Raw genomic sequence first — 22,440 nt, forward strand, 5'->3', positions numbered from 1 at the left:
AATTATCATATAAAGAAAACAGAGTAAATGAAAAAGGAGAGTAAGGTACTTCATTGAAATCCAAGGTAAAATTAGTTTCTAAAAATTTCTGTGCAAATGCTTTTGGTAGATGGACAACAAACTTGGAGCTAAGCTTCATAGGCAGACAAATGCTGTTAGGAGATTCCTAGCAACCACAAAATAAAAACTTTAAAAAAAAACTTACAGCTCAGAAGAAAAACATTATTTTCTACCAGGAAATTCCTACAAGGACTTTCTCTTGTCATGCGCCATAAAAGGGTGTCTGTGTGAACAGTGCACAGAATTTTCACCAACACACACTGGCACAACAGTCCCTAACAAACTCAGATCAAAAATGCAACTCAGGGTACATGGGTCTTTCCTGCCCATGTGACTGATGATGGCCCCAGGATAGGGGTAAATTTTAGGCTATCAGGAATGGTGGTTTTCATACTGGGTTCCATTTGGCCACTTGGTAAAGCCATGGTATGTCTGATACTCAGAACCTTATTTCCCAAAAGTTCTGCCTAAATATGTTTTTATGTTAGGTTTCCTATAGTCCCATTTGAAGATAGAATTGTGTCAATTTTAAAAAGTATGAAAATGACAAATGTGCAGATGGCCTCCTCATCCTTCTCAGCCTTACTTTGGGTGACATCATGTAGAACAGTTTCAGGTTATGCTCTCTGGAGAAACCACCTCAGAAACCACAGAGAACCAGCCTGGCCACCCCCCTGGGGCATATTGGCCAATGGCTTTAAACCAGAGTGTTACCCTAGGGACCTGCCAGAGATATCAGCCCCCTCCAGTGCCCAGATGCTACTGTTTTCCAACACACAATAATATTTCTGGGCCCATCTTTAGAGTCATCCAGAAAAACACTCTGAAGATAATTTCTTCTGAGAAGGCCCTAATTTCTTCTGAGAGTCCCAAAGACTCTAAGAACAAGCTTTATGAGAAGGCACAAGGCCAGCAGAACCCACTCTACATCACGTGACTATACTGCTTGGTCAGTCCTGATGGGAACCTCTCTAGGTACCTGTGACTGCTAGAGCTCTGAGCCTCTTCTCCCTGTCCCCACACATCCTTTTTCATTTTCCACCCAACCTCCCTGAGCCTTCTGGAAGCTTTTTTCTAAGGCAAACATCTCCTATTATCCACAGCCCTTCATTGAGTGTACCCTCCTAAACTAACTAGAACCTGGCTCTCTTTCTTGCAGGCAAACTTTCTTTGGAGCCCTCTTGAGAGTTGTCTGCTATGTCTCCAGGTGCCTCATCTATCTCAGAGTCAGAAGATGAGAGCAGATACCTTTTTATCCACAGTGTCACATTCAGATCCTGACTCTTTCTCCCTTGCCCTAAAACTGCTCCTTCCAGACTTACTACCCCCAGTTGAAGACCCTGGCAGCACCTCACCTATATGTGGTTGGCCAACTATGGCAGTTTCAAAACAGATTGAAGGCTTCCTGCTTCTTTCCTAAGAATGTACACTTGCCGGTGGAGCACCTTGACCAAATGTAGGACAGGCATTGGCAGTAGAAAACCCACAGCCAATGACAAATGAGATACGGGGCTCCTCATCCTTCAGTGAGCCAATTCAAGGTTTGAGCCCTAGTTGCCTCAGAGGAACCCATTTATTAGTGGAACCCTCACTGGCTTTCCTCTTCTCCCCCTGCTCCCTTCCTGTGTGCCTGGTAACATCTTCAAGTAAGCCAACTGTACCCCAGCTCCTCAGGCTCTGCTTTTAGGGAACCCCCAAATAGTGGGTACGCTCACCACTATTTGCCTAGCCCTACATTATTGCTCCTGCTGCTCACTCATGCCCCCTCACGAAGAACCTTGCACCAAACCCTCTGTTGGCTTCACCCTTTGTCTTTTTAGAATCATTGAAATTTATATTCATATTTACACTCTCACCAGAACTCCTTTTCCTCTCCATTTTCTCATTTGATTACACCCATTTCCCTTTCTTCCCTCCTCACTGAAATTTCAACTCCATCAATCTGAGCAGATCCTTCTTCCCCAGTACTGTGTAGACTGGTCTGTCCCTTCAGCTCCACTCCTATCAATCACAGTGACTCCCTGGCCTCCCTTTCATTGTGAGTTCTCAGTGAAACCCCAACTGATAATCAATCCAACTTCCACCATCTGGACCAAAACCCAGGCTGTCATTATCTGCTGAAAGTCAGACCACCTAGCAGGCTGGAACCACTATTAATTTACAGCATACAACCTCAATCCAATCCTCAATACTGTACAGGGATCCCTTTATCTTTCTCTAGTTGACTCACTTCCTTTAAATAGTTGATGAGTTCAGAAGTTCTTCTCTGCTCAAATCTAAGACACCACCACCCACCTCTTCCACTCAGCAGATAACAATCCCTTCAAAGAAAAAAAGCCTTCAGATGCAAACCTGAGCCCCAGTTACCTCAGAGGAGCCCAACCTGTAAGCATGTCTGCAGCATTCAGGGCATTTCATAGATATTTATTAAGCACCTGTTAGGAACCAGGCAATGTGCCAGTCACTGCATCTCCCAGAGCTCCATCTCCAAGCTAGCTCTCGATCCCCAAAGCAGAGCATCGCCTACTCGATGGCTCCACTCAGATGGCCCACAGGGAACTCCAATTCAACAGACATAGAGTAAACTGATTATCTTTCAACCAAAATTTGTCTCTATTGACCCCACAGACCAAACCAGAAACTCAGGGGTTGTCTTTGAATTTACTCCCCCTCACTTTCCAAAGCAACCAACCCAACATCAAGTCCTGATGATTATACATCCTAAATGTCTTGAATCCATTCCTGTCTCCATCATATACTACCTATAGTACATCATTAGTTTCACAACTTGGTAACATTCAGTTCATTTTTCAGGGCACTTAGAATAATTTTTCTAAAACAGAGAAATGTGGTAAGGGTAAGGGCTGGCAGATGGTCTTGGAGTGTCTTCAAACTCTCTTGGGTGGGGAGAGGGGTGTCCTTAAGCAGAAGAGAGGGAGAAAAGAGGAAGAATTTCCTTCCAATCACCACATAGGGTCAGTGTCCCTAAATTCTAAGCCATAAATCATAATTTTGCCCAGAAGTCTTTTAAAGTAGTCTCTGCACATTACATACAATCACCATAAAGCCTTATGAGTAATTTTCTACTGAGTGTTCTGAAAGCATTCATTATGTAGCGAGAGATGCAGCTATGATGTAATGGGGAAAACCACAAACATTTAGATTAAGGCAAGCTAGTTCAAATCTTGCTCATGCACTTTATTTGCTAAGCCTGATTCCCTAGTTTAAGAAAAATGCTCCCTCACAACATCAGATGGTATGATACAGTATATGAGAAACACCTGTCAACAGGACCTGCCATAGACTCTAAATAATCAATAAATACCACTGCCTTCCTTCTTCCCTCTGTAATGCTGTTAAAACAATGTTCTTCCATATGTTTTTTATGGTTTTATTCATTCACAAGATCCTCCAGTAAAACCAACGGATACAAATGAAGTTGTTCCCATTTTAAAGGGGTGTATAGTATATGTATATATACAGATATGATCATATGAATATACATCTGGTTCCTTGATAGTTTTGAAATTTCAGATGCAATACATATGCCTTCCTTCCACACACACATAAAAAATTTAACACATTCATATTTTAATATTCCAAAAGGAATATGTCGGCACATGGAACAAGAGAGTTAAATAATTTCCTACACCAATGTGCCATGTTGTGGATGCATCATCTGTCAAACAGTGGATGTGTGTGTTCTAGATAAACATCATTATATTTATTTGACAAACCAAGTAGCAAACACATCCCATTTGAACTAATAGACATGTCAATGGTATTCATAATTTAATAAGAAAGTTTGCATTTATGTGGGGTTCTAATTTTTCTCCCATTTTGCCACCTGAACAAGCATGAGGCTGGAATATTGGTTCAATCTTGGGCATGGGGTATGGAGGGACTGACCCTATGATTCATTTTATTTCTCAACTTGGTTACGCCATGGTAACCAGTTGCTTAGTCAAATATAACTCTAGATGTTGCTGTGAAGGTGTTTCATGAATGAGGTTAGCTTTTAAATCAGTAGACTTTGAGTAAAGCAGATTACCCACCATAATGTGACCAGGCCTCATCTAATCAGTTGAAGGCATTAAAGAGAGAAGACTAAGATCCCTCCAGAAAAAAAAAAAAGGAATTCTGCCTCCATTCAGACTCAAGCATGCCAACCTTCCCTGCAAACTTCAGACTCCTTATGTTCTACAATTGTGTGATCCAATCTTTAAAATAAATTTCTCTCCTCTCTCAATTTATAGATAAGATGTATATAGATACCTACATACTATATAATAGACAAGATGCCATGAATACCTGAATACTATATATGCATATGTATCTATTGAGAAAGAGAGAGAGATTTGGTGTTTGCACTGCATATATATCCTGAATTATAGAGACTCTCAAGCTTCAAACTGGGTGCTGAAAGTAGACTTGAAATGCAGAATGAAAGTCAGGGAGGCAGTGTAACTAAGACATCAATAGGGTGGAGCTGGCAGAGAGAGAAAGACAGAGAAGTCATATCCAAGGACACACTACCAGGGAAACAAAGCCACTTCATCTCTCTATGCAAATATTTCTCTTTACACAAACTAAAGCAATAGATGAACAAGCAGAATAGTGACTCTCCAACTGAATCAGTAAAGTAGTAATACTTAAAATAAGACCATTCATCTTCTCCAACCTTTCTTTCAGATTACCCCTTGCCTCCTAAAGATGGCTGGTCCTAGACTGGTAGACACAGAAAGGTTTGATGTTTGCACTGAGTAGTGTTTGGGTCCTGCTGAAGTGCAGTAAAAAGGAACTAGAGGGAAGTGGGTGGAGGAGATGAGACAGAAGGAGAGACTTGGAGGCTGGAACAAGAGAACAGGGTCATTTTGTGGAGGTCTGGGATGCCAGCCCAGAAAGCAGTGGGGAGTCATTTGAAGTCGCTATTGAGAACAAGACTGCAGCCCATTCAACATACCTGTATATCACTTAGCAGAAAGGATGAGTACGGAGCAGTTTTGGGAGCAAAGGAGTAATTGGTACCAAGATGGGCATCCAGACACAGAATCAGTTCATGTCATGGAGAGCCCTGCAGTGGGGAGACCAATTAGAAAACGGTTGCATTTATATCAAGACAATCGAGGCCTGAACCAGAGTTGTGATGATGAGGATGAAAAAATCAAGTGTAATAGGAGACCTGGCAGAGGTGGGATCACTAGGAAGCTAACCGGATATGAAAGGAATGAGAAGGAAAAAGAAGTGAAGGAAGGTGACTTGAGGCACCCAGCCTGTGGGGAGGCAATTTCTCAACAGATGGGCAGATTAATTGGAGAAACTGATAAGGTGAGGATGTAAAGGAAGAACACATCCAGACTCTGCTTTCGGCTATCATCCCGGACTGTTCTTAAAATCACCATCAGAATTCCTGGAGAACTGAGTCACACTGAAGAAAATGGGAAGAAACATCAAAGGTGAGACGGGATTATTGAGTTTACATTTGTCTTCTTGACCCTGACATATCTTTAACACCAAGATTCTTGGCAAACTGGGAAGAGAATCACTAGTTCCAGGTGACCCCCAGAACACACATACACACACATATTACTCATCCATCCCAGTTTCTACACATCCTCTCGGTGAATACTCAAAAGCATCCTGCCGTGTCCCAAGGATCATGAGGTAGTTTTCTTGTGATAAAAATAATTGTTTCTGCAATTCACCCACAGAGCACTGTGTGACCTGGTATAGTACTCCATTAATTATCAATAACATCTTAGAGTCCCCAAGTAAGGTCATTATCTTAGGGGACATTGATATCCTTTTATTAGAGTATCTGCCTATGCCCAGTATCTCTAGCAATTCAAAAGCCTCTTTCTGAACTTATTTCCTCTTTTCAATCTCTGTCTCCAGGGAGATATTAGCCAGAGTTCTGCTGCAATAATGTTGAGTAACAAAGTACCCCTGGCTCCACCTTGGTGTTTCTACCTTTCTTTCTCCTCAGAGAAACTAACTTACCACTTTCTTGTCATTTAGTTTGATCTGGATGTATTTTTGTAGGCCATTTCCTCTTCTGGGGTTAATTTATAGTTATTTATAAATCCAACAAATATATTTTCTAATTTTTTTCTGTGACTAATATAGGCACAAGTTTAGGATATTTAAACGATACAAATGTCTGCCCTTACTACTCTCCATCTCACAGAGGACTGTACCATGTTCAAATTGTGTGAACATGATCCTTATCTGTTGGAAGAATTCCGGTGGACTTTCTGTGACAAGGAAATTCATGCGTTTTAAATTTTGAAAGATATTGCCCCATTGTTTTCCAAAAGAGCTTGTACTAGTTTAAGCTCCAATAAGCAGTATGTGAGAGTGCTTTCTTTCCACTACCCTTATAGTATTTTCAAAGGTTTGATCTCTGTCCAACTGATAAGTGAAAATCTTTTAAAAATCACTTATATTTCCCTTTCTGTTCATATCATTTGGAAACATTTTTCTTTCTGATTTATAAGTGCTCTTTATATGTTAAAAAAATAGTTAAGAAGCATAGCATGTTATTGTTGCAGCTTCAAAGCCTCTTTTGAAATGAAATGAATAAATAGATACATGCATAGATAGATGAAATAATTAGATAATGACCAAGTAAAACACATACTTCGGAAAGCACAGGCTCCTTGGGTCCTAGCAACAAATCTTGATTTTCTCATGCTTCTGTCCCCTTCCTCACTCTTCCCTTTGAAGCCATACATATTGGTATTATGATCCCTCCTAGACAAGTCAGAGCTCCTTATTCAGTAAGTGGAAATGGGGTCAATAAACTCTTTGTGGAAGAAGTCTCCTTCTTTGACAGTTGTGTGGCTGGTATACATTTCTGAGCATTTGTCAAATATCCTGGATAAGTGTTGCATTTTTATAAATCAGAACCTAAGTACTAAGATTTTGTATTAAGTCAAACATCATATTTCCAGGTACCATGTGTCTGCAATCAGTTTGTGCCACTCCAGTAAGGCCAGCTTCAGTGTGCCAACAGGAGAAAGGAGGAAAGTTTTTGAATGTGGGCATATAAGTCCCAAACTAACATCTGCCTGCAATCCCAGCTCCAGTCACTTCCAAGTGTTGGTGTGGTCAATGCCAATTCACTTGAAAGCCAATATGTTTCCAACCTCACATTAGTATGAAAACAATGTTTCTAGTCCTTCCTCAGTTTCAGTTTGGATGGATTTTGTTGTTATTGTTTTTCAAAAAAGAAAAGTTCTTGCATTGATTTGGCTCATAGTCCACAGCTGTCCTGAGGCTGATCCTCTCTCTGGTGGTTTGCATTTGCATGAATCTTCATGCCTCCTCGGTTCTTCTAAAAATCTAAATCATCCCTGATGCTTTAAAATAAAGCAATATCTTCAGAACTGAAAAAGAGCATTCTTGCAATTTTTACGGTGTTTTTAACCATTTGCAAATAAGTTATATTTGTTTAAAACAGAATGAAAGTATCTACAACTTCAAATACTCAAGCCACTTATGTATGGACTATTAATAGCATTAAACATGCAAATCAATATCAGTGAATTGAGTTTGGAGGACTTGTTTCTGCAGTATAAAAACTGAGTGTTTCTGAAAACTAGTGATAATGCCAAATAACCATATTTCCTGCACTTCTCTCTTTTTAGCCATTCATTGTGATTTACATTATTTCTTTACTTACTTATTTGAACACACTTTGCTCAGGAAAAAATTAAGATTTGCATTGTGATTAGCCATAACCAGGATTAAAGTTTCTTGCTGTTGCATCACTGAACAAGGTTTTCTGATCACTTTTTAATTAATGTAATAATCTACTTTTTTGTTTGTTTCTAGAACTACAATAAGAGATATTTCATACATTAAAAATTAACAAATATCAAGTGGCATTTCATAGTATCCAGAGAGAGTTTGGCAGATGTGATGACAGAAAACATACTGTGGCATCTAGTACATCCTTAAGTGGATGCAAATAGTCCCCTCTTCTGTCAGGTGCAACATTTACATGAAATGTGGGTTAGAAAAACAATGTATTATACACTTCATTAAGTCTTTTTATTCCACAGAAAAAGTGAAACTGCAGTTTCCACCTTCTTACCTCAAAGAGACAACAGGAAAATGACATAGAAAGCGTCTAAACTGCTTCAGACAGCTATTAAACTGTGAAGGCAAAATTACTTTTGCCTCTTTATGATTCTGAAAAATCAGTTAAATCATTTATTGCAATGTTCTCAATACTTTAAAAATCAAATACAGAGCCAGTAATGAAATCAGATATATGTGATGTGATATATATATATATAATTCATATATATAATTCATACATATAATTCATACATATAATTCACAAACTAAATCCAAAAATATCATTCACTCATAAAATCATCTGAAACTGTGTACATAGAAAAATATATGCATTTAATATTAAAAGGCAAACTCTCCTTTATATACCAATTATCTAAGGACAACAGAACAGCAACATTTTTTCCTTAACCAAGATTTGAAATTAGACTTCACTTGTCAGAAATTCAATGACATACGTAATAAGTTAACGGAAAGTCATTAATACTGGTTGTTTTTGAAACAAATTCATTAACATCGTTAAACTAGAAAATGGATTGCTATGGTTAAGAAATATGTATCTAGCATCACTAATGCTCTGGGCATCCAGTCATTAGAATTTTAGAGTTGAAAGGGGCTTCAGGAGTCATATTGAACAGTCCTTCCCTGATGGTAAACAGTCTATATTTGAAAACTCCATGTTTAAAAAAAGAAATTTAACATTCAGTCTTTAAAACCCAGCATTCAGAAAAAAAGACTTGGGACTCTAGTTACTGCAGCAGTGACCCATGAGCCAGATGTCATACCTGCTGGTGTCCAAGTGTCCCCAGAAAAGCAAGCAAGACTGGCCCCAGAGCCACTTCTCTTCTCCTCATCTCCACCCCCATCTCTTCTGCTTCAACCCTCTTTACTGCTGCCCATTTGACCCCTGGCTCATGGTGTTTCTCCATATATCCCTTCGGTGTCTTATCCTGACCATGTCCCTCTGACCCAGCACTGTGATACAAGTTCTGGCGGTTGCTGACCTATCCCATTGGCCTGCTATTCCACCCTATCATTTTCTCAAGCCTGAACCTGGGGCTCTCCTTGGCTGTCTTCTCCTCCTCCAACCTTACCCCACCACACACACACACACACACACACACACACACACACACACACGTGCATGCACACTCGTTCACACACACACACACCTGCAGCACACCTGCATTCAATCTGCAAGTCCTAATATCTCCAAAATATGCCCCAACTCCATCCTTCTTCATCCCCACTGCAACTGCCCCTGACTTTGCTACCACGTTCCTATGCTTGCACTTCACTTGAATGTCTGTCCTGTGCACTGCACTTTCAGTCTCACCTTCCTTCCACCTGTTCTCCCTCCTCAGCAGCCAAAGCCACCTTTTTATAAAGAAAATCATCATCTGACTCCTCTCCTTACACCTTACAAAGCCCTCTCCTGAGAATGTTGAATCCCAGTCCCTCACCACTTCTGCATGGTCTGGCCTCTGCTAATCTTTCCAGACACACAACCTCTCTTTTCCAGACCAGCCGTCTCCAGCAGACCCTAAGAAACTTTACCTGGAGAGCTCCCTTAATTACTTCAGTGACACAACGAAAGGGAAAAGGGAAATAAAATTAGCTAATGTTTCAGTCAGCTCAGGACATTGTAACAAAGTACCTTAGGCTTTAAACAACTGAGATTTATTTTTCTCTCAGTTCTCAGTCTCCCTGTTTCAGTACTGGCAACATTTCTAAGACATCAACTGCTTGTTACAAGTCTTTCGTTTCATGCGGGTTTCATGCGGTTACCACCTGAGCCCTTATCGCATTTCTCCACAGAGGGCCCAGCTAGCCCCTGAATGCAATAAGGCCACCTGCAGTCTCCACCCTGTCTCCACACCTCTCTGGGATGACCATCCTGGGTTTTGTCTGTGCATCATATTCTACTTGCAGATGGATCTGCATGGTCTTTATGAGAATTTTTTTTTACATTTTGAATGTGAAATTCTGCTAATATTATCAATGATAAAGAAATTCTTGAATGTGTTTTAAAAAAATAGACTGGGAAGCTTTAAACAACAGAGATTTGTTTTCTTTCTGGTGGCTGAAAGTCCAAGAGCAGGTGTCAACATGGTTAGTTCCTGGTGAAGACCCTCTTCCTTACTTGCATGTGGCCATCTTGCCCCTGTGTGCTCTCACGGCACAGAGAGTTCTGATGTCTCTTCTTTTCCTTATAAGGCCACTAATCTCATCGTGGGGCCTCTGCTCTCATAACTTCATTCAAACCTAATTATCTCCCGAATGCCCTATCTCCAAATACCATCACACTGCGTGTTAGGACTTCAACATATATATTGGGGTGGGAATGGGAGAGAACGACACAATTTAGTCTATAGTCCTGGGAAAGATGGAGCTAGAGGATTTTTTATTTGTGAATAAAATCTGCATAAAAGAGTTTCCTTAATTTTATTGCTTCTACCCCCAGCTTTTCTCCTCTTGAGTTCCTGAGGGATCCTTTTCAAACCAGTCTGAAAATATCAGGTCTCTGTTTCACATATCACTCAAGGTAAAAGCCAAAATTCTCACCAGGGCCCCATGTGATTGATTGGCTCACCTCTGGCACTTTGTCCTCCTCTCCCCTGCTCGGCCCCATACCTGGTTCTTGGCTTGGCTTCAGGTTCTTTGATTTTTCTTTTTCCTCTGACTGGGCCCTTAAGTTGCTAGCTGTCTGCATAGCTCTCTGCAGCTCTTCCTTCCATCCCACTGAGTCTAGTCTCAATGTTATTATATTTGGTGGGTCCCCTGGCCACCATCTAAATAAAAACTCTTCTTTCCTAAACCTCTCCATTCTTTATCTACCACCCTTCCTCATTTTTCCTCCTTACATTTCTTATTCCTGACACAATGTTTATTTAATAATTTGTTTGTTTGTTTGTTTGTTTTCTGTCTCTTCTCATCAAAAGAAAAGTTCCATGAGGGTAGGATTTTATCAGTTGTTTACTGCTCTGTCACCAATGCTGGAGCATGGCAGGCTCTCAAGCTGAAAAACAGATGAAAGGAGCTAGGATTTTGTCAGTCTTCTTTTTCTCATTACTGGCGGGAATTTTCAGTTATTAAAGACCTGTTATTATTATTAGGGACAGTTCTTAGTATCTGACTTGAAGCAAATTCTCTATGTCATGGAAGTTCCTCAAATTGCACAGAAGCACTGTAATTACCTGAATTCTCTTTGGTGGCGGTTCCACCCAGTCAGCCCCACTCCTGCGCATTACAGATGTCATTCATTCCCAGGGAGCTAACCCTTTGCCAATCATTATTCTCTTGCATGAGAAGGCACATCAGAATCCAAGTGAGAAGGACAACATGACAGCAAGACATCATGGAGTGACACAGATTTATACTGTCATATAAAAGTAAATAATTTGAAGACATGTTTTCATATCTTTACTAGAAAGACTATACATTACCAATACCAGTATTTTGTGAGGTTCTGGGTGAAACCACCACACAAAATGGCAAGATTATGAAGATACAGGTTGCAGTTCTGCTATAATTTTCACTTCGTCTGGACAGAGTTACCATATGAGTTTACAAGGCACAAATCACATGCAGATCTGGAAAGTGAATGTGTGGCAGACAAGTCGATGCTCTATTCATAGCCCCTCACCTCTACCTCCTCAGCAAGTACCACTGCCCACCTTCCAACCATCATCACTTGCATTTCTCAGTCTCAGAGATTTCCCAAGCTTTTTCCACCATGTAGCAGGCCAGAGGTGCCTTTTAAGAAAAGCCTTCAGCCATGATGAGCTGAACTTGGTGCATAAATACCACAGCTCATTCCTTCTGAGGCATGTTCACACTGCATTCCAGGGTTCTCTAGATGGATTAAGCTCCAATGACCCACAGAGAAAAATGAACTGATGATACATACATTAATGACTGCCTTCTCTTCCTGTTTCACTTCCCTATACCCCTAACAGTTTTTCCTGAGATCACCACCCAAATTAACTTTTCTCTTTGCTTCTGGGTCAACCCAAACCAAGACAGAGTAATGGAATTACTGGAACCTGGGGGGAAATGGAGAGGCCATCCAGTCTCCTTATTTTACAAATGAGGAAAGTGAGACTCAAAGAGTAACTGATTCTTCAAGAAATCAATAATTCTTTTTTTAATAATTTTATTTTTTAAATACTGTTGCATATAATACTATATTAGTTTCAGATGTACAACACGGTGATCAGACACATATATAACTTACGAAGTGATCACCTCAATAATCTAGAACCCATCTTACACAATCTATAGTTATTAAAATATTATTGACTATATTCTTTGTGCTATACTTTACAGCCTCATGACTATTTTATAACTACCAATTTGTGCTTCTTAATCTCTTCCTCTTTTTCACCCACTCTCCCCAACATGCCTACCATCTCTCAAACTTCAAAATGTTCTTTGTAGCTATGAGTTTGTCTGAATCTATAAGTTTGTTTGTTTTGTTTGTTCATTTATTTTGTTCTTAAATTACACATGTAAGTGAAATCTTATGGCATTTGTCTTTCTCTGTCAGAATTATTCCACTCGGCACAATACCCTCTAGGTCCATCCATGTTGCTGAAGATGACAAGATTTCATTCTTTTTTATGGCTTATTAATATTTTATTGTATGTATGTAGTCTCTCTTCTTTATCTATTCATTCAATAATGGACATTCAGGTTGCCTCCATATCTTGGCTATTGTAAATAATGCTGCAATGAACATGTGGATTCGCATGTCCCTTTAAGGTAGTGTTTTGAGTTTCTTTGGATAAATACCAGAAGTGGGATTACTGGGTCCTACTTTGTCTCTTGTTATAGCCTTTGTTTTACAGTCTATTTTGTCTGATATTAATATCGCAACCCCAGCTTTTTGTTTGTTTGTTTGTTTCTATTTCCATAAAATACTTTATTTTCCATCTATTTACTTTCAGTCTGTGTGTCTTTCAATCTGAAGTGGGTCTCTTATAGATAGCATATGTAAGGGTCTTTTTGGTTGTTGTTTTCTTAACCATTTAGTCATCCTATACTTTTTGATCAGAGCATTTATGCATTTACATTTAACATAATTATTGATAAATATGTGGTTACTGCCACTTTATTATTCTTATTTTTTTCTTATTCTTAAAGAAGTTTCTTTAACATTTCTTGTATTACTGGTTTGGTTGTGATGAACTCCTTTAGTTTTTTGTCTGGGAAGCTCTTCATCTGTTTTTCAATTCTAAGTGATAGCTTTACTGGGTAATCTCAGTTGAAGGTGCCTGAGTTTCATCACTTTGAATATTTCATGCCTGCAAAGTCTCTGCTGAGAAATCAGCTGACAGTGTTATAGGAGCTCCCTTGCAGGTAACTAACTGCTTTTTTCTTGCTGCTTTTAGAATTCTTTCTTAGTCTTTAACGTTTTTAGTGTTTTAATTAAGATGTGTCTTGCTGTAGGCCTCTTTTGGTTCATCTTGTTTGGGACTCTGCACTTCCTGGGCTCTAAGTCCATTTCTTTCATCAGGTTAAGGAAGTTTTCTGTCATCATTTCTTCAAATAATTTTTTTTTCTTGCTCTATTTTCTATCAGGGACACATATAATATGAAAGTGGTTATATCTGATATTGTCTCAGAGACCCTCTAAGCTATTCTCATTATTTTTTTTTTTGGATTTTCTTTCTTGTTGCTGTTCTGATTGGATATCCTCTGCTATCCCATTCTCGAAATTGCTTATTCAATCCTCTGCTTCATCCAATATGCTGATTCCCGCTAATGTACTTTTCATCTCTAATGTTATATTCTTCATTTCTGACCGGTTCATTTTTATGTTTCCCATCTCCATTTTTATGTTTTCTACCTCTTTGTTAAAGTTCTTACCGAGTTCATGTACTATTCCCCTAAGTTCATGGAGCATTCTTATAACCAGTGTTTTGAACTCTGCGTCTGGTAGGTTGCCTGTCTCCATTTTGTTTAGTTCTTTTTCTGGAGTTTTGTTCTATTCTTTTATGTGGGACATGTTTCTTTGTCTCCCCAGTTTGTCTGCCTTCCTGTGTTTATTTCTATATATTAGGTAGGGCTGCTATGTCTCCCAGTCTCTGTAAAGTGGCCTTATGTAGTAGGTGTGCTGTGGATCTCAGTGGCACAGTCTTCCCTGGTCACCTGAGCCTAGCGCTCCAGGTATGTCCCTTGTATGGGTTTTGTGTGCTTTTGTGTGCCCTCCCCCTTGTAGTTGAAACTTTGTTTCTGTTTTCATGTCATGGAAGGGGTTGACCCTTGGTTTGATTGATTGTGAGGACTGGCCTGTGAGGGGCTGACCCTATGGAGCAGTAGTCACTTTTGCAGGACTCTAGTGCCTTCCCAGTCTGCCCTTTCAGATTGTTGTCCTTGGATGCAGCCCCAGGTGGTGCTCCAGCTCTGTCAGAAGCCAATCCCTGGATGTGTAGGCCCTGGGGCCTCTTGGAGGGGCCCTGCTACAGGCCAAGTTCAGCCACAGCCTGTGCTCTTTCTTGAGCCACCAAGCAATCTGCAGATGGGCTTAGAGGTGCCTAGAGAGGCCAAGCCATGAACTAAGGCCAGTTTCCACTAGTGTTAGGCTTGGGATTGCTCAGCGAGAGATACAGGGCATGCCCCACCTTTGAGAGATTTTAGAAAGGTTTGCAGCATGAGCCAAGATAGACCATTTTTTATGGAAAAGCTTTCAAAGCAGCTTAGGTTGGACCATAAGTTGGGTGGGGCAGGGTCTCAGGGAATCTCCAGAGAAAGTTGACCTTTGTTAGCCAGGTTTATAGAGACTCAGATATGGCAGCCACCTTTATCTGCTCCCTGGGTGGAGAGAGAGCTCAACAAAGAAACAATGGATTCTATCAGCACTTCTGTTTGAAGGTAAGCTGCCCCTGCAGCTCTCACCCCAAAGCCAGACAACTCAGTTTCACCTTGTATTTCCCTGGCACTTTTCTAGCAGCTGCCCCAGTACTGGAGCTCAGAGTGAGTCTGTAAGCAAGTGTGTGCAAAGGCCCTTTAAGAGGAATTCCAGCAGCTCTCCATCTCACTCAGCTACAATCTCCACTGGTTTTCACAGCCAGATGTTGTAGGTACTTTTCTTCCCAGCACTAGGATCCTGGGCTGAGGAGCCAGTGTGAGACTGGGATACTTTTCTTCAGAGAGATCTCTGCAGCCAAGATAGCCCTCCCAATTTTTAGTGCTCAGGATTTTTAACTGTCACACATGGCTGTGGGACCAGCGCATTCTGCATCTCCACCCTTCCTACCAGTCTCAAGGTGGCTTCTTCTGTATGTCCTTACTTGTAGGATTTCTCTTCAGCTAGAATTCAGGAAATTCTCAATGATGGTTTTTCTGTAGTTTAGTTGTAATTTCGATACGATTGTGACAGGAGGCAATGACAGCATTTACCTACTTCGCCATCTTGATTAGAAATCCTCAAGGATGCAATAATTCTTTTTTTTCTGGCTTTCTTGAAACATAAAAAAAGTTAGTTGCTAGTATTTACATTGTACAATTCAATGAGTTTTTTTTTTAATTATAATAGCCATATAATAATATACCAGTTTCAGTTGTACAACACAGTGATCACAGGTCCACATAACTCACAAAGCAATTATCCCACTAAATCTAGTACCCTTCTTCCTCCTAACATATTTACTACAACATTATTAACATCTTCCCCATACTACACTCTACAAGGCCATATCTGTTCTGCAACTATACATTTGTACCTCTTAATTCATTTGCCTTTTTTTTTTGCCATCCCCATCAACCACTCTCCCATCTAGTAGCCTTCAAAATATTCTCAGTATCTATGAGTTTATTTCTGCTTTTGTCTTGTTGTTGTTTATTTTGCTCTTTAGATTCTCCATGTATGTAAAATCATGTGATATTTGTTTTTCTCTACCTGACCCATTTCATTCAGCATAATACCCTCTAGGTCCATCAAGGCAATATCTTTGTCTATCCCTTTCCTTTTAGATTGTGCGTCTTTTTTTTCCCCCAATTTTTTAAAAAGTTTTATTTTTAATAACAATTTTGAACATCTGACTTCTTTTTTTTTTTTAAATTTAACTAGTTAAAATGATTTGGAGGGTTAAATTCTATAATCAGGACACCCTACATTACATTGTCTCCTAGACCACAGTTTTTTGACTTTTTTCTTTTTAATTTATTTATTTTAATTAGTTTTAAGTATACAGTACATTGGTTAGACATCTATATAGTTAGTAAAATGATCCCCCCAATTGCTCCTTCCCTCCCCTGACCCTCCACCTAGCCAACGTATTAATGCTAACTGCATTCCTTATGCTGTGCTCCCCATCCCTGTGACCATCCGTCAGCTACTAATTTGTACTTCTTTAACCCTTCATCACATTCTCCCAGCCGCCCAAACACCCTCCCCTCTGTCTGTCACCAAATTATCCACTATATTTGTGAGTCTGTTTTTGATTAGTTTGTTCTTTTTATTCCTTAAATTTCACATATAAGTGAAATCATAAAGTGTTTTTCTTTGTCGGACTTAAATACCTACTAGGTTCATCACAGCAATGTCTTTTTCCATTCCCTTCCTTTTCATATGTAGGGGTCTTGTTTTCTTATCCTTTCATTCACTCTATGTTTTGATTGGAGCACTTAATTCTTTTCCATTTAAGGTACTTATTGATAGGAATGTAGTTGTTACCATTCTTTATTCCTGTTTTTGATACATGTTTTTTCTTCTTAAAGAAGTCCTTCCAACATTTCCTGTAATACCGGCTAGGTGGTGATAAATTCCTTTAGTTTATTTTTGTCTGGGAAGCTCTTTATCTGTCCTTCAACTCCAAATGATAGCTTTGCTGGATAAATTATTTTTGGTTGTATATCTTGGGTCTTCATTTTGTTGAATATTTTTTGCCAAGCCCTTCTGTCCAGCTTGAGAAATCAGCTGCCAGTCATACGGGTGTTTCCTTATATGTAATTATTTGTTTTCTCTTAATGCTTTTAAATTTTTTTATTTGTATTTAACCTCTGGCATTTTAATTATGATGTGTCTTGGTGTGGGTCTCTTTGGATCTCTGATTTTGGAATCCTCTAAGATTCCTGGGATTTTATGTCCATTTCCTTCATCAGGTTAGGGAAGTTTTCTATCATTATTTCTTCAAACAGCTGTTCAATATCTTAATTTTCTTCACTTATGCCAATCAGATGAATATTTGAAGCCTTAATAGTGTCCCATATTCTCCTTAAGTTATCTTTAGAGTCTTAGCCTCTTTTTTCTTGCCATTCTGTTTGAGTGTCCTGATTGGCTTTCCTGTCTTCTAGAATAGGGCATGTGATCCTCTTATTTATTCACATTGTTTATTCCTTTGTTTATTCCATTTAATATATTTCTCATCTCAGATAATGTGTTCTCCATTTCAGACTGGTTATCTCTTATAATCTCCATCTCTATTTTTATCTCTTTGTTGGATTTCTCTACATATCCCAAAATTTCTTGAGCATCTTTATAACCAGTGTTTTGAACTCTGAATCTGTTAAATTACTTGACTCCATTATTTCTGGATCTCTATTCTCACATGGTTTCCACTTCTTTGTCTTCCCATTTTGACCACCTTTCTGTGTCTGTTTCTATGTATTAACCAAAGCTCCTAAGTCTCCCAGTCTTATTAGTGTGGATTTGTGAAGAAGGTGTCCAGTGGCACAGTCATGAGAGGAGTTCAGCTGCAGGCCAAATTTAGCCCAAACCTCTACCCCTCTGAGGCCACCTGTCACGATTCAGCAAGCAATCCACAGATGCTGCGCTTATAGTTGCCTCAAGAAACAACACCAGAATCCAAGGCCAGCTGCCACCAGTGTAAGTTTAAGCGCTGCTCAGCAAGGGGCATCTGACTAATCATGGACACACCTAAATGTGGTTTAAGTAGGAACGTGAGTTGGGGGAGGTTGAGTTTCAGAGAATCCTCAGAGTGGAGAGACCTCTGTTATCCAGTTTAATGAAGTCTCAGCTATGGTGGCACTGAGTCCAAACACTGGAAGCGGAGAGAGCTCAACAGAAGAATAATGGATATCACTGGCATTTCTGTCCGAGAGAGATCCTCGTCATTATCTCTCACTCTCACAATTCAGTGTCCTCATGTAAGTCCCTGGTAGTGCCCAAGCAGCTGATCCAGTACTGGTGCTCAGGGCGAGCAAATCTGTCACCACAACAGCCTGCTCAGGACACAGCCCCTTTAAGAGGCATCTGCAGCTGCCAGCTGCCACTGCCACAGCCTCCGTACCACTCAGCCACTCAGACCAGCAGCCTTGTGTCCTTACCCCGTCTACCTCTTCCCGTTGCAAGGTTATTTCATATTTGTCTCTATAGTTGTAGGGCTTCTTCATCTAGGTCTCAGGTGACTTTCCTTGCTGTTTGCTCTGTGTCACAACTTTGATTTGGTTGCCAGAGGGATGAACAATGCCTCTATCATCTATGCCATTTTTTCCCTCAGTCAAGAAAGCAATAATTCTTAGTTGAGAATTCATTCCAGCATACCTTCTCTCTCCAGATTCAACCTGGGAATGAAGCAATCAAATATCTTTTTAGTATTTCATATTCCAGAACCTGTCACCCTCTGATTAGTGTTTTGTAGAAAGTAAGTGTTTTATATACATAGAAACATTTTTATTTAAAATAATTTCTTTTAACATATGTGTAATTCTTCAGGAGTTGATTTCATCATTATAATATATGCCAATTTAACATTTTGCAATAAATTCAACACACACTTTTTTTGAGATTTATGAGTAAATTCAAAATCTTAACTGAAAACAAAACACAAAACAAAACAAAATAGAAAGAGCCTTGTAAGTGTGTGTGTGTGTGTGTGTGTGTGTATGTGTATGTGTATGTATATGTGCATTTGTATGTGTATGTGTATGTGTGTGCATATTGTAAGGCTTTTGATTCAAAGAGGTCACAGAGGGGCCCCCACACAAGCCTATGCCCCTCCCCAGCAGAAAAGGATCAGGTTAATGGGGCTGTTAAAACTCTGATTCCAGAATCCCTGCCTCTGTCAGCTGTGCACATTGCAAAAAAATCGTTTTAAAAGTCCAAGCAATAATATTATTGCCACCAAAAATAATCTGTGTAGAGAGAACTCTTTGGTGACCTGTCATCAATGGGAAGGAACTGCTAGCAGTCAGCCCAACTGACTTTTCAGTAGTTGAAAATTCTTTCTTAGCATTCTAATTTATGGTAGGCAATATAGGTTGGAACTCCTTCTACCAATGGCTTGCTTTTGTGCATGGCATTCTCTGTTACTTCAAAGGGTGACCAGTGGATGGAAGGAGAAGATTAGGGACTCAAGACTCTTATCTTGACTGGCATAGAGATTAAATGGAAATTGGGACTTTAGAAATGGTCAATGAAGTTTTTAAATAAAAGAGAGAAAGGGAAGGAATATATTTTGTGTGAGCAGTGATATGATTGGATATTTGCCTTTTTTCAAATCTGATTTTGACACTAATTTTCCCATTTGAGCCTTTATTTCTTGACAGTCACTGCTCAAGAACAGAGTCCAGAAGCCCTTCAAAAACAAAGCAGTAAATCATCTCAAGCACAATTCTATTTGGATTTGCAAAAAGGGTATACTTATTGTCACTGCGTTAGCATTTCTTTTTGTAAAACATTAATGATACCTATTTAGTATGTACTATGATCCAGTACCATGCCAATTGCTTCAGGGGATTAAAATTCTTATAAGATATAGTTCGTGCCCCAATATAGAGAAGAAATTAGAAAAGAAATTAGTACATGAAATTTGAAATATGTTAGGAGAACATTACTAAAGGTGAGATTTTGAAGGCATCACATTCCCCCCAAAATAGAATGTTTCACTCTTTTAAGCCATGGGGTGTGAAGAGCAAAGACTTTGGGGTCAAATTTTAGCCTGAGTTGGAATCCTGACTCAGCTATCAACTTGCTGTGGGACCTTGCTCAAGCTACTACAACTCCGTTTTGGCTCTCTGAGCAGCACCGTGACAGTGGGAAAGAACAAGAGACTTACAAAAGGCAGCAAAAAGAAAGACAAGGGGAAAGTGGTTGACTAATTTTCTAAGAAAGATTGGTATGAAATGAAAGCACCAGCTATGTTCAATACAAGAAATAGTGGGAAAACACTAGTCACAAGAACCCAAGGAACCAAAATTGCATATGATGGTCTTAAGGGTCGTGATTTTGAAGTGAACCTAGTTGATCTGCAGAATGATGAATTTGCATTTTGAAAATTCAAGCTAATTACTGAAAATGTTCATGGCAAAAACTGCTTAATTTCTATGGCATGGATCTTACCAGTGACAAAATGTGCTCTATGGTCAAAAAATGATAAACCATGATTGATGCTCATGTTGATGTCAAGACTACTGATGGTTATTTGCTTTGTCTGTTCTGTGTTGGTTTTACTTAAAAAAAAAAAAAAGGCAACAATCAGATTCAGAAATCCTCTTATGCTCAGCATCAACAGGTCTGCCAAATCTGGAAGAAGATTATGGAAATCATAATCCGAGAGGTGCAGACAAATGACTTGCAAGAAGTGGTCAATAAACTGATTCTAGATAGTATTGGAAACGACATAGAAAAGGCTTACCAATCTACTTATCCACTCCATAATCTCTTTCTTAGATAAGTGCTGAAGAAGCCCAAGTTTGAAATGGGAAAACTCATGTTGCTTCATGGTGAAGGTAGCAGTTCTGGAAAAGCTATTGGGAATAAGACAGGTGCTAAAGTTGAACAAGCTGATGGATATGAGCCCCCAGTCCAAGGATTTGTTTAAAATTCAGACTTTTCATGGTGACAAATAAAACCTATTCATGATGTTTTTTAAAAAAAAGTTACAAGAACTCATGAGTCTCAATCTTCTCATCTGTAAAATGGGATTACCACTTACTTTTAAGAGTTGTCTGGAAAAGCCAATTAAATGATTTATGGAAAAAATGACAACAGAGCTCTTGTCACATTTTTTGAAATTATTTCTTTATACTTCAGTGTATTTCACTAGATTGAAGTTTTACAAGGACAAAATCCTCTTGTTGCTCTGTTTCCCCAAAACCTGGCAAAGTAAATGTTCAAACAATGTGCAGTTCTTACTGCTCCTTCACTTGCACTCTAATTAGGATGCCTCCTCCCTGGAGAAACTAAAGCAGTGGCTTCCCAAAACCACGTGCTAGACCGTGCACTAGATGCCCCAGCCCACATAACCCACAGCACTTTGCTACAAAGTCAAGTCAGAGGTTGATTAGCCACTAAGTAGCAGGGGTTTTGTCAATAACTGTCATTCTAGGAGGAAAATGTTATTTAAAAAATTGTGGGAAAAAGCCATGAAGTTTACATCGAAATCTAAATGTCATTTACATCTAAATTCAAAATATCACTGCATTATTGTCACATTAAAGAGATAGGATGAGGGAAGAGAAACTGCCTTCAGTGTGGAGTGAGAAAGTCCAGCTTCCAGGCATAGTCATGCCATATGGAATCTCTCTAGGTGTACACTGCTCTCCTATAAGAGTATTTGCCCCAGCTGATACATGAGGGGTCATGAAGTTTGTAGACGTAGACTTGCTTTGAAATTCTTAAGTGCTACTCAAATGCAAGTCATTATTATTTCCCTATAACTCTAAGGAATTGAGAGGAAATTACTCTATTTCCTCTCTATTTGTTTCCTACAGGCTCTGTTTGTTACCTAAAATTCCCAGATTGCCACCTGGGAAAATTCTCAAAATGGCCTATGTACTTATAGTTAACTACATGATATAAAAATGCCTAGCTAGTGCATTGTTTTTTATACTTTGGGATGGGGGATGGCACTCAGAGCAACAGAATTTCCTGAGGAAGTATTTCAGTATTTATAAGGCTAGTCTACACCTCAGGATGATTAAATCAGAATTTTAAATTCGCAACCTCAATTGTGGGCCATTTTGCCACTGAGTTGCCAAGAAAGTAAGATTCACCTTGACCTTCCTGTGCTGACATTGCTTAGTTACTCTGTATGGTGAACTGTATTCTCTGCTCACAACTCTTGTTTTCTTCCCACCCTTGCATTGTGAATGGACTTCACTTCTTCACCCAATGGGTGTCAGACTTGGCCATAATATGTGGCCAATGAAATGGGGCAGAAGTAACAATGTATGTGTTCAAAGTACAGACCTTATGAGACATTACATGTTTTCTTCTCACTCTTATAGAACTTCTGCAACAACCATGAGAAGATTATGTCCCAAGTCATCATTGGTCCCAGGATGAGAAACAGATGCAGGAAACCAGAGGTCACCAGCAGCTTGAACCTA

The 22,440-nt window shown here is 39.4% G+C and overlaps 1 pseudogene; it reads left to right on the forward strand.

Moving 5' to 3' along the window:
- The first annotated feature begins 5,046 nt into the window (after window positions 1-5,046).
- LOC120611961 (40S ribosomal protein S3a-like) lies at window positions 5,047-20,930 on the forward strand (annotated as a pseudogene).
- Window positions 20,931-22,440: the final 1,510 nt, after the last annotated feature.

Source organism: Pteropus medius, unplaced genomic scaffold (assembly GCF_902729225.1).
Source record: "Pteropus medius unplaced genomic scaffold, Ma_sr-lr_union100, whole genome shotgun sequence".
In the NCBI taxonomy this organism is placed as follows: domain Eukaryota; kingdom Metazoa; phylum Chordata; class Mammalia; order Chiroptera; family Pteropodidae; genus Pteropus; species Pteropus medius.